The following is a 13822-nucleotide window of genomic DNA, read 5'->3' as shown; positions in this document are numbered from 1 at the left end:
CGGCTGAATGGATTTGCACGAAACTTGGCAAAATTGTAGGGACTGTTAGCCCGATGTGCCTTTGCTAGGTCTCAATATATGTGCTCCAGTAGTTTTTGAGAAATTAACGTTCAAACCAAGATATATATCTGTAACAGCGCTCTGGGCAGCGATCCGGTCCGCTTACTTTTCGCTTATCGGAACTTTGCACGCAGAAAGCTGATTGGCTCTCCGGTGTCTGTCAACATTCTAAACAGTCCGGAGCGGACGCCATCTTGTCTCTCGGTAGGATCGAGAGAGAAGAAGAGGTGGAAAACGAAAGGGGAATTTAATGAAAGGGGGCAAGGTATCCCCCTCTTGACCCCCTAGGAATGTTGTTGGGGTTATTAAAGGGTCCCGTGGGGAAAATAAAAAAAAAAATGATTTTTCACGGTAGAAGCGCTTCACGGGCCGCGAACTGGGCCGCAAACTGGTAGCGAAACGGGAATTCGCCATTTTGTGCTTCGTTAATTAAATTACTAGGTATAAGGGGGTGCGGGAGACGTATCCTAATCCCCTTACTAGTTATAAGTGGGTGCGGGAGACGTATCCTAATCCCCTATGTTTCCTGAGGGTGGCTGAGGAGGCTGATATATGTTGATACATCTCTTCCAGCGGCTGTGCGTGAGCTTTTTTTTTTTTTTTGCTGCGTGACAGTCCGGAGCGGCCGCCATCTTGTCTCTCGGTAGGATCGAGAGAGAAGAAAAGGTGAAAAACTAAGGGGGAATTTAATGAAAGGGGGCAAGGTATCCCCCTCTTCACCCCCTAGGAATGTTGTTGGGGTTATTAAAGGGTCCCGTGGGGAACATAAAAAAAAAAATGATTTTTCACGGTAGAAGCGCTTCACGGGCCGCGAACTGGGCCGCAAACTGGTAGCGAAACGGGAATTCGCCATTTTGTGCTTCGTTAACTAAATTACTAGGTATAAGGGGGTGCGGGAGAGGTATCCTAATCCCCTATGTTTCCTGAGGGTGGCTGAGGAGGCTGATATATGTTGATACATCTCTTCCAGCGGCTGCGCCATCTTGCCTTTTTTTCGAATGCCACAATTTTGTCGTGCACGGCAGCCATTTTAGATGCCAGGTTGGTCCCAGGATATCACCTAACCCTGCGGATGTAGTTTATGGCCCCAGCTGTAGAGAATTCAGACATGCCAATCCTCCTGATTCAGGCGTGTGACTACTGATTTCAGTGCTAGTCTCCCGCCTCCCGATTTCTGCAAGCAAAAACCCGGGGGCATATTACGAACAACTAGCGATAATTTTTGTCTCTAACTTGTTTAGAGACAAAAATTATCGCCGCACATCGGCGATTTTTAACGCAGATAAACCTTGCTATTATCGCAGAAAAGTCAGCGATATTCATGTATTATCGACCTAATGCTCTTAGCCATGTTATCCACCTCCCATTGGATAACATGGCTAAGAACTGCTCAGGGCAGGTGTTAGATTTTGGAGATATTCGCGCTTAGCGCGAATATCTCCAAAAGTTGGTAATAGAAGGTAGCGATGTTAGGGACTGTTTCCAGTCGCTAACATCTTGGCACGCCACTTTGCATGTCATTAGTGATAAATATCACTGACATGCAAAGCGGGGCCCAAGATGGTCGCTATCTCCTTTTAGCTGTCACTAACTGGTGTTAGCGACAGCTTGGTAATAGGGAGATAATTTTATCTCCGCTTTCATGGCTTTTAAAGCCAAAAAAAGCGGAGATAAACCCCCTTGATAATATGCCCCACGATTCCTTGGGGGTTTCAGCCGACAGGGCTTGGTATTGTGTTACATGGTAATTTTTCCATGAAACGTCAGAGGGTCGATGCAGGGGTTGTAGAAGAGGTGATAAACCATTTAAGCCTCATGAACAAGCGCATGGTCTTTTAAAGATTTGTGAAGTACTCGGGGCGGCGGTGTGTGTGTGCCCTCTTTCAGGAGCGGGCGGGGGGGCACTGCCAGCAACTTGCCAGGTCAGGTAGTGTTCAACACGTGCATCACCCTTTCTCTGCCTGCTATTGCGCTCCATGCTTCGGAAAGGTAAGAAAAAGAACGTGCATTTGAGTTTGAAATGTCCGATCCTGCAGCAGCACACTTCCAAAGCCCACACATGACAATAACCCGATTCAAGGCCCCATTCACCCGTTTTTAAAAAAATAGATAACACTCCAACAAAGTAAGGTTATAAAACTTTATTAACTACTAACTTTAACAAACGGAACAAAAACTAAAAACATTTAAACATTTCTGAACACAAAAAGCAACAATGGTTAGAAGCGGTCTTTTGTGCGAATAGTCCCAAGGCAGCACAACGTGCAGAGTTCTGGACGGCACCCAGGTGATGTCGCCTGGGTGCCGCACTGGTTTAGGGATCCTACAATGCTGCTCCGAAAATTGGCGTGGGGCGTCCCGGGTGGGGCGAGGGGAGGCCTCGTCAGTAGCGGTCTGTTGTGCGAATAGTCCCAAGGCAGCACAACGTGCAGAGTTCTGGACGGCACCCAGGTGATGTCGCCTGGGTGCCGCACTGGTTTAGGGATCCTACAATGCAGCACAGAAAAACAGCGTGGGGCGTCCCGGGTGGTGCGGGGGGAGGCCTCGTCAGTAGCGGTCTGTGTCCAGTGTCACATGGCTGACACAACATGTACGACAGGCACCCAGGTGATGTCCAGTAAACTGCCGCACTGGTTTTGGTATCCTACAATGCTGCTCCGAAAATTGGCGTGCGGCGGCTCGGGGGGGGGGGCGTGGGGGAGCCGGCGTGAACGGGCCTCCCCAGGCGGCGGCCATCTAGCTGAGTTGCGCTCGCTCTTGCGGCCACAGCGTCTCGCTCACCATGTTGTTGAGTTGCTCCTACTCTTGCAGTGCAGCGATAGGCGGCTGCCACATGGCTCTTAAAATGGCGGACAGCTCCTCGGTTTTAGGCCTGGTCCACTGAAATGGCCCTGGGACACTTTGGAACTCGGACGCTTGCCTGCTAGGGCTTGGGCTCCATTCTCGAAAAGCGTCCGCTCAGCCGTGAAGATTGTATAAAAGTCTTGGGGGCCCCCGACTCCCGCAGGCTTCCGGTGGGGAGCGGCTGCCATGATTGCTCGCGGAATGACCACGACGGAGCCACGAGATGGTGGTGCTCTCATGCTGACGCCAGCTTCAGTCTGAATGATCCAGAAACAAGGTGGGGCTTTCATCGTTTGGGAAAAAAAAATGTTCTAAACCAATGAAAAGTGTTATTTTTAGGTCATATGACCAAGCCTTCCATCTTTAGGAAACCAAAAGTAAAATGAACCAATGAAAAGTTTTATAAACAAGTCACATGACCTGTTATGCGACATAGGGCTACAAAAAGCGTAGAAAATCCGTTGGCACGTGAGGCGGCGTCAGTAGCGGACCGATGTGCGAATAGGCCGAAGGCAGCACAACGGGCCGAGATCCGGATGGTACCGAGGTGGTGTCCAGCAAATTGCCGCACTGGTGTGGCCATCCTACAATGCTGCGCCGAAAGACGGCGTGTCCAGCTGAATTGTGGTCACTGTTGCGGTACAGTGACTGGAACGCGCCGAGATCCGGATGGCACCGAGGTGGTGTCCAGCAAATTGCCGCACTGGTGTGGCCATCCTACAATGCTGCGCCGAAAGACGGCGTGTCCAGCTGAATTGCGGTCACTGTTGCGGTACAGTGACTCGAACGCGCCGAGATCCGGATGGCGCCGAGGTGGTGTCCAGCAAATTGCCGTACTGGTGTGGCCATCCTACAATGCTGCGCCGAAAGACGGCGTGTTCAGCTGAGTTCCGGTCACTCTTCCGGCACAGTGACTCGAACGCGCTGAGATCCGGATGGCACCGAGGTGGTGTCCAGCAAGTGGCTGCACTGGTGTGGCCATCCTACAATGCTGCGCCGAAAGTCGGCGTGGGGTGCCCCGTTGGCTTATGAGGTGATGTCAGTAGTGGACTGATGTGTGAATAGGTCGGAACCAGCACAAGGCGCCAAGATCCGAATGGCAAGTCCTGGATGTTGAGTGCCTCAGTTGAGATTTCTGAGCAGTGCTTGTAAGATTGTCTGAAGCTTATTTGCACCTGCTGCAGCTTCACTAGGTCCGGCGGAACTTTTTTCCTTTTCCTTTCTGCTTCTTTTCCTACAATGCGTTTCATCTGAAGACACGACCAGGTCCCTGAATGTGTGCAGGGGGACGCTATTGATTGAATGAAAATGGCGGCTTGACACAAAGCTGACTCAAGCGTTACTGTTGGTGCTATACAGACAAAAATTGGTTTTCAGTTTGTACATTCTTCAGGTTTTTTTTTTCCATCCAAGTCTGATTGAGAGTTTGTAGAAAAATGGCTTCAGATTTTCCACATACTACTCTTCAACATTCTTCCTAAATGTAAGAATGTGAAACTCACTAGGAGAACGGCTGTTTCTGTTTCCTTTCAAAATGCTGCCACCAATATTTTCTGAATGGAAGACACCATCTTGTAGCATAAAGGGCCGAAAGGGGTTCTGGTCTGGCCGATGGTTGGTGGAGACATTTTGACTATATCTTGGACCTGCCCGGCCTCGCCCAAAATGGCGCCGGTATAAATGGGACTCGTAACTCTTTGCCCGCAAATGTATATCTAGAAAATGTTATTGTAAGTGGCCCTGTCGTATTTTAATTACAAAATGTACGTCCACCGATTCCGCAACTGTTAGACACCTTTGTTCTTGTCACCTAATGGCCCGCTCGTTACGTTCTTCTACAGTGTAAATGTCTCCTCATCATATACGATTTCAGTTTGCTCCGTGGCCGGCCCACGTGGTTGTAGGCCCGTATTTGTATACTGACATTTTTACAATAAAGGTTTTTGAAACAAAACACGGTAGTAGTATTTTCATTGGTGAAGTTTTTACTTTTAGTGACTGTTTTCGAATCAGTAAAAGGCAAGTGAAATAAAGCAGTCCAATTACATGACGGATAAAAGGTATAATATGTAGGAACGCAGTAAAGATAAATGGTCAAGGGCAGTTGTGTTTTCCACTCCTGCAACATAAAGTGATCGATAAGAATCTGATAATCAGGCGTATCGGCGACTAAGGCAGCAGGCCGAATCTCTTTTACTCAACGGCTCCGTCATGGAAGGAAGAAACGCCCTTTTTCTCGAAAAAGGAATATATTTTACTTGCAAGACAGTTGTAAATTTTCCGGGAAAGTACATTAGCCTGGAATATTATAACATATGTTTGAAAAAAAAATATTGTTCGAAAATAATAAAAAGCGTAATTTTTAGGTCATATGACCAAGCTTTTCATCATTAAATTAACAAAAGTAAAATGAACCAATGAAAAGTTTTATTAACAAGTCACATGACCTGTTATGCTTACGTTACGCGCTGCGCGCCGCGCCTCGGATCACTTCCGGGTGCGCTAACGCGGCGTGTCATAAAACGCATTACGCGACAACGTAGGTCAAGAATATAGTCAAAATGTCTCCACCAACCAGCGTTCAGAACACAACCCCTTTCAGCAGTCCAAAAAGTTCTGTTAAATGACAACAGAGGGGACAGGCAACAAGAACCATCAGTCAAAGAGGGGAGGGCAAGTTCTTCTCTTCCGGGTCATGTTGGGGCGCTACCGGAACTGATCGAATTGGTAGTCTACAGTGTTTCTGGATGTTTCAGACTAAAGCTGGCGTCAGCATGAGACCACTACCATCTCGTAGCTCCGTCGTGGCCATTCCACGAGCAATCATGGCAGCCGCTCCCCACCAGAAGCCTGCGGGAGTCGGAGGCCCCCAAGACTTTTGTAGAATCTTCACGGCTGAGGGGACGCTTTTCGAGAATGGGACCCAAGCCCTAGCAGACAAGCGTCCGAGTTCCAAGGTGTCCCAGGGCCATTTTAGTGGACCAGGCCCAAAACCGAAGAGCCGGCCGCCATTTTGAGAGTCCTGTGGCAGCCGCCTATCGCTGCACCGCAAGAGCGGGCGCATCTCAACTGCATGGTGAGCGAGACGCTGTAGTCGCAAGAGCGGGCGGTAAACAGCTGAATGGCGGAAGAGGCACAGTGTAGCAAAAGCGGGCGGAATGGCAACTAAAACGATAAAGGGGCGCCCCACTACAGCTTGTCTTCAGGTCAAACGGATTGTGGGACAAGGTCCAGAATTGAAGAGTCATCAAAAGGCAAAAAGTTCCGCCGGACCCCGGGAGCCGGCCGCCTATGTCGGGGGCGATCTCAGGCTACACCAGTGCTATAAGACTTGGGGAGGGTGTCGGAGCCAAGCGTCTTCTCCGAGTCCATGGCCATCACACCGCCCCTCAGGGGCCTCCGTCAAGCTGTTTAGGAAGGTAACATATCACATTGTTTTCTAATGCAGTCAGGTCCACAAACGACACTCACTTACTTTGAGAATAGTGAAGCTGCAGTAGGTGGAAATAAGCTTCAGACAGTGTTACAAGCAGTGCTCAGAACTCTTAACTATGGCACCCAACATCCAGAACTTATGCTATTTGAGAATGGTAGTGACATCGAAGCATCTCAGGGACCAAAACCATTAACGTACTTTCACGTATGAAAATCTTACTTGGGGAGGGGGCAGGAGCGAAGCGCCCCCTCCCAGTCAGCGCCACCACACCGTATGTTGAAAATCTGAAGCCATCGTTCTACAAAGTCAACCAAACTTGGATTGAAAAATCTAGAAAAATGTACAAACTGAAAACCAGTTTTGGTCTGCATAGCATCAGTAGCAACGCTTGAGTCAGCTTTGTGTCAAGCCGCCATTTTGATTCAACAAAGCACAGGCATTGAAAAAGGCTCAAATTCAGAACTCTAAACTATGGCACCCAACATCCAGGAGCTTGCCATCTGGATCTTGGAGCCTTGTGCTGTTTTCGATCTATTCACACATCGGTCCACTACTGACATCATCTTATAAAACAACGTTATGTAAATAGTTTTTTAATAAAATGTTTTACCCTGTTTCTTTGCTGGTGTGTTGTCTATATTTTTAATATTTGCATAGGGTTTGTCGTTATTTTGTGCGGTATGGGTGATGGAGCCGAGCTGTCTTGCAGTCCTCATGGTGTGGAGCTCAGTTCATCTCACTATTTTCGTATTTCTCATGAAGGGTTGTTCCTAATATTTCTATTTTAGCGAGGTCAAAAAGAGATCTAATTAGTGGCCTACTGATTTTGCTCGATTACTTTTATTATTTTACACGATTTTTCACTATCTGCAAAGACTAAACAGAGTATTGCGACTTTGTGCTTGTTTGTAAATAGAGAATGATCCAAAGAGAACCAATTCTAAAACAGTAAATGCTTGGACAACAATCAATCAAATGGAGAGACAAGGAGGCACGACGGATTACAACGGGGGTAAAGGCCTGCGTTAACTACCCTTCACTATCTGCAAAGAGAGAGTACTACTAAGACAAAAGAGGGGAGGGGGGGGGGGGTGCAGCGTTCAAAGCACATCAGCGTGCATAAATACGAAAATGTTTTTATCTATCACGTACTTGACATTTTAAAGCTTTTCATATTTGCTATTAAAAAACCAATGAAATTCACAGAAAAAACCATAGGTTATAGTGGATATATAGTTAGAAATTTGCATTTAGAAAACCTTGAAAATTCAATGAAAAAACCATTGGTTTTAGGCCATATATAGTTAGGAATTAGCATTTACAAAACCTTATTTTACTCGCATAAAACCATTGAAATTTCATATATAGTTAGAAGCGCTAACTATATATCGCGCACCCGCAATCCACTGCTGATGATGTCACATATTACATCATTCATGACATGGTCAGTGACATCACTGATGACATCACTGATGACATCTCAAATGACATCACTGATGACAACTCAAATGACATCACTGATGACATCTCAAATGACATCACTGATGACATCACTGATGACAACTCAAATGACATCACTGATGACATCTCATTTGTTATCACTGATCACATCACTTATGTGATAATACAATGAACCTCTTCAGACTCTAATATAACCTTACATACACTCAGTATAAACAGACACTCACAGACTGTCACTCATCCATGGAGTTACTCACACACCTACTCAGTCATGCAAAGAATCAATCACACCTCCATTTCCTCAACTATAAAGTTATACACATCTTACTTATTCAAACATATAATAACACATATTTATTCTCTTATATAATCCCTGATACAAGCTCACAGTGATCGATACAGCCACTCACACATTCACTGGCTCTTATGTTCAGTTATTTATATATCTCAACTCTCACATGTATTGTGTTTTACATACGTACTTACTAGCTCATGTAGCAATGAGAAATCCATTCACTCACCAACACACCCATGCATAGTCAACCGCCCATATAGCTGTTTCCACATGCACTCTTGAACTCATACTCCTAGTGAATCAACTGCTTACACATCTATGCACAGAGTCACGCACCTCCCAGCCACCCACACACACACTCAGCCTCCCATTCAAATACTTGGGCAACCAATCAATAACCCATATGGCCACTCTTATAGCTACTGATCAACACATGCAGCAGCTTACACAACAACAAACATACTGATGCACAAATTAAGACAGTTTAGTCACTAACCCATGCACTCAGTGAGACACATTTAATCACTCACTCATACAGTCAGTCATGCACCTACTAAATTCTTCATCCAGACACTTATACATCCACTCATTCTTCAATATGTGAAACATATTTTAACTTTACAGAAACATACAGTCACTGGGTGTTGTCATCAGTGATGTCATCAGTGATGTCATTTGAGATGTCATCAGTGATGTCATCAGTGATGTCACTGACCATGTCATGAATGATGTAATATGTGACATCATCAGCAGTGGATTGCGGGTGCGCGATATATAGTTAGCGCTTCTAACTATATATGAAATTTCAATGGTTTTATGCGAGTAAAATAAGGTTTTGTAAATGCTAATTCCTAACTATATATGGCCTAAAACCAATGGTTTTTTCATTGAATTTTCAAGGTTTTCTAAATGCAAATTTCTAACTATATATCCACTATAACCTATGGTTTTTTCTGTGAATATATATATATATATATATAAGATTCCTGGTACCTCAATCCTTTTGGAAAAACCAGAGTCGAAGCCCAAATAGATTTCAAAAGTGCTTAAAGATTTATTTGGCAGAAAAACAACCCCTACGCGTTTCGAGGTACACCTACCTCTTGATCACGGGTGGAGTGTAAATCAAAGCGCCAAACTTTTAAAGTGACAGGTTCAGTGTTTGCACAAATCACGTGATAGTTGACATGAAAACAGACTGTCGTAGCTACATTGTTACTGCCGCTTTGCTACAATTTGAAGCGCACATTGTTGTCAATATATTCGGCAAAATAACATTGCGTGAATTCACATATACAATGGGGTGCCATAAATTATATAAACAGTCAAAGTTCGCCTTTCGGCACAATCTGAAAATAGCTCAAATTAGTGAACATAGTCGACTGCAATAGAATGTCATATGATGTCCTCGTTAACCATACGATAAGGACATAATGTTAATACAGGGTACTGCACATATTAAACAAACAATCAGGCAATATTGTAACCATATTCCATGATTGTATAAGAGTCTGTAACGCCCAAGTGGGCATACACAAATAGAAGTATTGTACAATATGTGTTTGACAAATTCTTCATCTAGCCCCAGTGGGCAGGCATCCAATATCTGTAACAAAGAGACAACGAGTATATTTTAGCATGTATGTCTTCAACATCAATCCTTATTGTTATGTGCATGTGCCATAAAAATAATAACTCTGTCAAGCACCACAAAGGTTAACAGATTGGGATTCTGATTATGTTCGGAGAATCCCAATCTGTTAACCTTTGTGGTGCTTGACAGTGTTGAAAATAAAGAAAGAGGCGGCAACAGGTGGCTCGATTTAAGAAAACTGGAGTCCAAATACATAATTAAATACAACACAATCCAACCGGGGGGGCACAACCTCGGGGAAGAACTAGCCATCCATTTGCGTGACTGAATGTACTTATACATATATATATACTTTTTATCAACTAAACTGTTTAGGCACATAGTGCTTGCATTGAATCATACAAGATTGTGTTTTAAATTTGACACCACCTCCTTAATATTGACTGCTAACTTTTAACTGAGTTATTATTGTTTGTTTAATATGTGCAATACCCTGTATTAACATTATGTCCTTATTGTATGGTTAACGAGGACATCATATGACATTCTATTGCAGTCGACTATGTTCACTAATTTGAGCTATTATCAGATTGTGCCGAAAGGCGAACTTTGACTGTTTATATAATTTATGGCACCCCATTGTATATGTGAATTCACGCAATGTTATTTTGCCGAATATATTGACAACAATGTGCGCTTCAAATTGTAGCAAAGCGGCAGTAACAATGTAGCTACGACAGTCTGTTTTCATGTCAACTAGCACGTGATTTGTGCAAACACTGAACCTGTCACTTTAAAAGTTTGGCGCTTTGATTTACACTCCACCCGTGAGCAAGAGGTAGGCATACCTCGAAACGCGTAGGGGTTGTTTTTCTGCCAAATAAATCTTTAAGCACTTTTGAAATCTATTTGGGCTTCGACTCTGGTTTTTCCAAAAGGATTGAGGTACCAGGAATCTGACATATTGAGGGTTTGGCGACCCATTCGAATGCCCGCTGTGTAAGCGTCGGAAGGACGCCATTCTTGTGTTTATATATATATATATATATATATATTACCTACTGGCGATAGCCAGTAGGTATATATAGTTAGGATTTTTTTCCTATGGGATTTCTGAAAATTCTATGTCGAATAACTTTGGCGTTTGTGGACAGAATTGGCTGAAATTTTCGGGAAAATGGCACATTTTGTTTCTGATCCGAGCAGCCCCTGAAAATTTGGGGGCGTTTCGTCAAGCGGGGGCCGAGAAAAAAGGGGGGTCCCAAAACGTGTTTTTAACATTGAGTTTTCCATAGGGCGGTTGGACTCACTTTTAGCTCGAACGGCTGAATGGATTTCCACAAAACTTGGCAAAATTGTAGGGACTGGTAGCCCGATGTGCCTTTGCTATGTCTCAAGATATATGCTCCAGTGGTTTTTACGAAAATTAACTTTGAAAAATATATATTGGGCTACATTGGGCTATATATATGTTGGAGCCCAAATGTAGCCCAATGTAGCCCAAAGATGGCCACCAGAGACAAAAAAAACCAAATGTAGCCCAAATAACAGCCAGATGTAGCCCAACTATAGCCCAGTGTTAGAATGTCCCAGAGTGTTCTAAAGAACAACTAGAGCGCTAACAGTCTTACTTATGACAAAAGTATGGCACACCTGAAGTCATCTTGATTGGAATAAAGTGTTAACACTTAAAACATTTAATTTGCAAAGGAACAAAATGAGAGGTTTCATTTTGCCATAGAAATGTTATATATTACCTACTGGCGGTCGCCAGTAGGTATATATAGTTAGGATTTTTTTGAAAAGGGATTTCTGAAAATTCTATGTTGAATGACTTTGGTGTTGATGGATGGAATTGGCTGAAATTTTAAGGAAAATGGCACATTTTGTTTCTGAGCGTCCCCTGAAAGTTTGGGGGGGTTTCGTCAAGCAGGGGCCGAGAAAAAAGGGGGGTCCAAAAACGTGTTTTTAACATTGAGTTTTCCATAGGGCGGTTGGACTCACTTTTAGCTCGAACGGCTGAATGGATTTCCACAAAACTTGACAACATTGTAGGGACTGGTAGCCCGATGTGCCTTTGCTATGTTCAAGATATATGCTGCAGTGGTTTTTACGAAAATTAACTTTGAAAAATATATATTGGGCTACATTGGGCTATATATATGTTAGAGCCCAAATGTAGCCCAATGTAGCCCAATGTAGCTCAGAGATGGCCACCAGATACAAAAAAAACCAAATGTAGCCCAAATATCAGCCAGATGTAGCCCAACTATAGCCCAGTGACAGAATGTCCCAGAGTGTTCTAAAGAACAACTAGAGCGCTAACAGTCTTACTTATGACAAAAGTATGGCACACCTGAAGTCATCTTGATTGGAATAAAGTGTTAACACTTGAAACATTTAATTTGCAAAGGAACAAAATGAGGGGTTTCATTTTGCCATAGAAATGTAATATATATATATATATATATATATATATATATATATATATTCACTGAAAAAAACATAGGTTATAGACTATATATAGTTAGGAATTAGCATTTACAAAACCTTAATTTACTTGCACAAAACCATAGAAATTCGCATATATAGTTAGTTGCAATAACTATATATCGCGCACCCGCAATCCACTGCTGATGATGTCACATATTACATCATTCATGACATGGTCAGTGACATCACTGATGACATCACTGATGACATCTCAAATGACATCACTGATGACATCACTGATGACATCTCAAATGACATCACTGATGACATCACTGATGACATCTCAAATGATATCACTGATGACATCTCATTTGACATTACTGATCACATCACTGATGATATCATTTATGTGATAATACAATGAACATCTTCAGACTCTAATATAACCTTAGATACAATCAGTATAAACAGACACTTACAGACTGTTACTCATCCATGGAGTTACTCACACACCTAGTCAGTCATGCAAAGAATCACTCACACCTCCATTTCCTCAACTATATAGTTATATACACCTTACTTATTCAAACATATACTAACACATATTTACTCTCTTATACAATCCCTGATACAAGTTTACAATGATCCATACAGCCACTCACACATTCACTGGCTCTTATGCACAGTTATTTATATATGTCAACTCTCACATGTACTGTGTTTTACATATGTACTTACTTTCACATGTAGCACTGAGATATCTATTCACTCACCAATACACTCATGCACACAGTCAACCGCCCATACAGCTGTTTCCACATGCACTTTTGAACCCATACATCTAGTGAATCAACTGCTCACACATCTATGTACAGAGACATACACCTCCCAGCCACCCACATACATACTTAGTTTCCCATACAAATACTTGGGCAACCAATCAATAACCCATATAGTTACTCATATAGCTACTGATCAACACTTGCAGCAGTTTACAGAACAACAGACATAATGATGTACAAATTAAGACAGTTTAGTCACTAACCCATGCACTCAGTGAGACACATTTAATCACTCTCATACAGTCAGTCATGCACCTACTAAATCCTTCATCCAGACACTTATACATCCACTCATTCTTCAATATGTAAGACATATTTTAACTTTACAGAAACATACAGTCACTGGATGTTGTCATCAGTGGTGTCATCAGTGATGTCATTTGAGATGTCATCAATGATGTCATCAGTAATGTCACTGACCATGTCATGAATGATGTAATATGTGACATCATCAGCAGTGGATTGCGGGTGCGCGATATATAGTTATTGCAACTAACTATATATGCGAATTTCTATGGTTTTGTGCAAGTAAATTAAGGTTTTGTAAATGCTAATTCCTAACTATATATAGTCTATAACCTATGTTTTTTTCAGTGAATATATATATATATATATATATATATATTGAATTGTTTTGTGTACTTTTATGTATGTTTTGGACACTCAGATAAAGTTTGAACTCATGATTGATTGTCAAAATGTTATATACCATTGCTTCCTAATGTGCTGGCTAGTGACTTATACAATATGCTTTCTAGTAGAGGACTATTTCACTTTTAGTACATGATAATCAAATGCTTTTCTCTCATACAACTTTTTTTGAGCTAGAAAACAAGTTCAAGTTAATTACATTGTAA

This window comes from Lissotriton vulgaris, chromosome 7, assembly GCF_964263255.1.
Source record: "Lissotriton vulgaris chromosome 7, aLisVul1.2, whole genome shotgun sequence".
Lineage (NCBI taxonomy): Eukaryota > Metazoa > Chordata > Amphibia > Caudata > Salamandridae > Lissotriton > Lissotriton vulgaris.
This window is presented reverse-complemented; position numbering follows the sequence as displayed.